The 5332-nt window shown below is 35.8% G+C and overlaps 1 pseudogene; it reads left to right on the plus strand.

Moving 5' to 3' along the window:
* The first annotated feature begins 1260 nt into the window (after positions 1–1260).
* LOC102468145 (putative ribosome biogenesis protein RLP24 pseudogene) lies at positions 1261–1752 on the plus strand (annotated as a pseudogene).
* Positions 1753–5332: the final 3580 nt, after the last annotated feature.

Raw genomic sequence — 5332 nt, forward strand, 5'->3', positions numbered from 1 at the left:
GTGTGGTATTATCTGTTGAAGATACTTTGTAGTTTTATCAACTATACTAGGGAGAAATGTTCACCTGCTGAAATATCCACTTTGTAAGACAAATAATAATGTGAATGAATGTGTAAAAGAAAATGAAATGAAAATAATTAATTAATTAAAAATAAAATTAAAAACCACCACAAAGACTGAGAAAATTGCCCCAAAACTTGAGAATAATATACGAGAAATTGTAGACACCATCAAACATCCAAACATCTGGATAACTGGTATCCCAGAAGGCAAAGAGACTCATAAGGACATTGGTAAGCGATTTCATGAAATCCTGCAAGAAAACTTTTCAATACTAGAGATGCTTTTAAAGATCCAGTCCCAAGAAATACAAAAGACCACAAATATAATCAACCCAAGAAGATCTTCTCTAAGACACATTATAGCCAGACTGAGCAAAACCACAGATGAAAACAAGATACTAAGATTGGCAAGAGAGAAAATGCAAGTTACCTACAAAGAATATCCCATCAGACTAACAGCAGACCTTTCATCAAAAACAATGCAAGTGAAAAAAAAACCCAAGTGAGTAAAAAATGGGAAAATATATTCACAGTGTTAGGGGGAAAGCAATTTCAACCAAAATTATTGTACCTGGCAAGATTATCCTTCAAATGAGAAGAAAAGACAAGAACATTCTCAGATAAACAAAACGTGAAAGAATTTACAAGTACCAGGCCAGATCTCCAAGAAGTTCTCAAGAGAGTGTATATCAGGAAAATTAAATGCAGACACACAGAAATAAGAGTTCGAAAACTAAGAAAATGGCCAACTTAATTGTAGGGACAAGTCTGGAGTTGAATATAATACCCCATAATTGGGAAGATCTAAGATATATTAAATACATGAGACTGAACTGGTGAGATAGCATTCTGTGACTTTTTATTTTTGAGAGGTTTTTGCTATAGGGCGTGTGTGCTCACCAGACAGAGACAGAGAGACAGAGAGACAGTGAAAAATCACCTCCCAGGAGGGATGGCCACACTGCAATTCCTTCTCCATTCTCCTCTAGGGATCTTGGACACCCACACACATGGGCCCAGCAAGAGTTTTAAGCCAACAGGTTCGGGACATGAACCGCAGGTGACTACGTGGTAGTCCAGTGACAAAACCATTATGCTAACTGCTGGTCCCGCATTCTGTGACTTTTTACTAAAATATTGTTGCTTGACTTCCACCCATGCCCGGCGTGTGGTCCATGGCTCCCCACGCAGGTCCAACATGCCTATGGAGAAGTATTATTTCTGTCTGGGGACCATCTACCCCTGCTATGGCATGATGTTCATCCACAACGACTGTAAGGTGTTCAGATTCTGTAAATCCGAATGTCATAAAAACTTTAAAAAGAAGTGCAATCCTCGCAAGATCAGGTGGACTAAAGCATTCCGGAAAGCAGCTAGTAAAGAGCTTACAAGGAATAATTCATTTCAATTTGAAAAACGTAGAAATGAACCCATCAAATACCAGCGAGAGCTGTGGAATAAAATGACTGATGCAATGAAAAGAGTTGAAGAGATCAAACAGAAATGTCAAGCTAAATTTATTATGAATAGATAGAAGAAAAACAAAGAGTTACAGAAAATTCAGGACATCAAAGAAGTCAAGCAAAACATTCATCTTTCCAGGCCCCTCTTGCAGGCAAAGGAAAACAGCTAGAAGAAAAAAATGGTACAGCAGTTACAACAGGATGTGGACATGGAAGACGTTTCTTAAAAGTCAACCTTGTACTGATTTCTATGCATACATCTAAAAATCTCCTTTGGAGACTAAGAACTTCTAAATTATTGATGTTTTTTTATTTTACATACGGTCATTCAGGTGAAAGGTAATTAAAAAAACATCTCTCCCACATTGCTGTTTACAAAACGAGATATTATGGATGTCAGATTACACCTCAATGTTAAATCTTCACTGATAGATGTGCCTATATAAATCATGAAAACTTTTTATAAATACTGAAGTGAATTGTGAGCATAAAATGGTTGTACCTTTTGGATATAGAATAAGGCAACATTTATGTAATAGCTAATAATAAAAGTACATGTTTGGTGATATAAAATCAATGTTCTTTTTTAATATTAATGTTGCAGAAAGGGGGATACTGCAAGGAACTTACAATTTCTGTGACAGTTAGTTTCTAGTATGTTTTATTTTGATTTCAATGATTCTTATTTTGATTTGTTAGCATCTTAGAAGAACATAATGGCCTTATTTAACAAAGCCTAATATGCTGGACTGTCTTGACCTGGTTTAACTGTTCTGAGAGGTGCTTGGATGTTGAGGATGAGAATGGAATAATCTTTGCCTGTAATGGCATTAGACTGTGTTTTTTCCACTTTGACAGTACTCACTTCTAACTTGTGATCCCTGATATACCAGACAACTTTAATGTTTCTAGCCTAGCCATGATTTAGAAACAGAAGTTTCAGTATCTTTTTAAATTTTTTTTGTGGTTTTTATTTAAAAACAAACAAACAAAACCTCCAAATTGTTTTGGGAAAAGAGAATTTATGGGTAGAACAGCTGTCTCTTATTTGCACATGAAATAAAACCATTTTTAAAGTACATGTTTACATATTTATTATTTAAAGTTACTAAGCAAAAGTGTGAAGCATCAATTACTTGAAAGAAAATAACTTTCACCATACATATTAAAAAGAAGATAGTTACAGAAAAATGCTTGATAACTTCATGTTTCTATATTTTTATATTATTTACAACTTCAAACATTTTAATGTAAGTATGTATTAGCATTTTAAAATAACTTTGTTATATAATAAAAAAAAATGCTGCTCTTCTACAATTTGTGGTTCAGTTTTACGTTTTTGTCTTTTCTTGAGCTATCAATAGGTTCATGTACCTACTAGTAGAACAGAATACTAACCTGTTTCCAGGCTTTAAGTTTTAAGAAAATTTCCTTACCAATTCAAAACTGCTTTTCTTTAAATTACCAGTTGAACTTTCTATTGAAAGTAATTAGATTATTTAAGAAATTGTATGATCAATAAAATGTGTGGGGAAAAGGAATGGAAGACAACTGTACACACCAGAGGTAGTGTGAGGAGAGGATGGGAAAGGGCAAAGAGTCAGACATACAGATATACACACACACACACACACACACATATATATACACACACATATACAAACACACATATATATATAGTTTTATATATGTACAAAACTAGAAATGAAAAACTATTGATGATAACATGCATGATTAAGCCACTATGCAGTATATTCTGGATGGCAAATCGCATTTTGTATGCTGTGAGAATGCTTAGGGGCTGAATGTAAATGAATTAATTTTAAAAAGTTTCAGGAGAAAAAAACACAAAAACTGTTTTTCTTGAAATGGAAAAAAAAATGCATTATTTGATGACTGCAGTAAGCTATATAACCTCAGTAAGGTGCTACTTTATAGTCCCAAAAGGGACTGGGAAAGTCATGCCCACAAACATTAACAGACCATTTATTTTCTATTAACAGGATACTTTCTACTTCCTGTCCCTGGCCTAGTATCTTTGAGATTTATATTTCAACCAATTACAGATTACAGTATACTCTTTTGCTTATCTCTTCCCAAAACACAGAACTTCCCTTTCCTTGAGATGTAGATTAAGCCTTTCCTTAACTAATCTCTTCCCAAGACACAGATTTTCCCTTCCAATCACCAACCTAAAAATTGTGGCACCCACCTTTAACCTACAACACCCTGCTTCTACATGTCCTGTCTTTTTGGGACAGACCAATGAAAAATCTTTTCACTAAATATTGTCTGTTACTTTCAAAAACAAATAAAAGGAACCCCTGTACATGATCACCTCGAGAAAGGCATATATGTCTCTTCTCAAGGCCTAGGTCACTCACATTTGGCTTGAGAATAAACCACATTGAGTATTAATTATTCATTTTTACAGTTGGTTATTTTTCTGTCGACAAGATGGCAACACAGAGGGGACCAGAGAGGAACTGAAGATCTTCCAAGGAGTAATTTTGAACCTGGTGCCTGGTACCAATACAGCAGGTCCTTTGAGCCCCCTCTGGCTCCAAGCTTCTCCTTGGGGGAGATACGGTAAGTTCTGTGGCCCTGGACCTCCCCAAATTTGGTAGATAGTGTGGTTTATTTCTAAGCTGATTTCTTATTCATCTGTCTTGTCTGTTTTAGGTAAACCAGGTTTGCTCTCCTTGGAGTCAGGAGTAGTGGTTTGCTTTTCTCCTAGTGAGGATCAGAGGTTTTGCTCTCCTCTGAGTCAAGAGTAGCGGTTTTTTCTCTCCTCCTAGTGAGGATTAGCGGTTGGCTCTCCTTTGAAGAAGGTGGTTACAAAAACCTAACATTTGAGGTTACCATCCTAAGATGGTTTTTGTACAATTTATTATTTTTATTTATCTAGTTTGTGAAGAAACTGGACTGCCCTATAAAATAAACAAATGAGAGACTGAGTCTTTTAACTCCAAAGAGAAAGAGCATTTACTCCTCCCTTTGGGTAGGCATCTCAGGAGACTGAGAGCCATATTTTAGGGAGTGTCCAAAAGGGGGGTATTTCCTCCCCCACAGAACAAGTAGTGGCCCTATAGGAAATCCCCAACATAATAATTTAGACAGGCCCATCCAGTAAATGCAAAATAAGAGCTGACCACCCAAGTGTTTGGGGCCCCCTTCCTGAATGCTAGATTCTTGAAGGGAACTTAGACATGTAAGAGAGATTTCAACATGAGAGTGACATCTAGTGAAGAGTCGCTCATAAAGCAGCACATTGGTCCACCACATTAAAAGTCCTTAGTTTTCAGAAGTTTCTCCCATAAAAAGAAAAAAAAATAAAAAAAGGAGAGGAGGGAATAACATATGGGAAATAAGATATCTACAACTGAAAAAAAGCAAGAGCGATCCCCATCAGGCACTCCAGCTAGATTTTTGTATGATAATTATGGCGCCTTAACTTGTAAGTACTTAGAAAATTGGGAAAAGCTTACAAAAAGTGATTTGGGACTGAAATTTCCTTAGTGGGGAACTTTTGATATTCCTAACCTAGTTTTCTTGCATGCTAAATTAGAAAAACTAGGGTCTTGCATTAAGGAAAAAGAATGGGAATCCTTTTTTGATTGGTATTTAGAATCAACTAAAAGAGGAAATGATAAGCTCCTCATCCCTTCAGGAAATTAATAAATGAATACACCAGACTGTACCAGAATTAAAAGGGGTAACAGAAACTGTTTCTGAAACAAAAAAGGCACCAAAATCTATTTCTCTTTCTGCTCTTCCCTGTCTTTTACTCTCTGAACTCCCTTGTCT

This window comes from Tupaia chinensis, unplaced genomic scaffold (genome assembly GCF_000334495.1).
Source record: "Tupaia chinensis unplaced genomic scaffold, TupChi_1.0 Scaffold141824_1, whole genome shotgun sequence".
NCBI classification, from domain to species: Eukaryota; Metazoa; Chordata; class Mammalia; order Scandentia; family Tupaiidae; genus Tupaia; species Tupaia belangeri.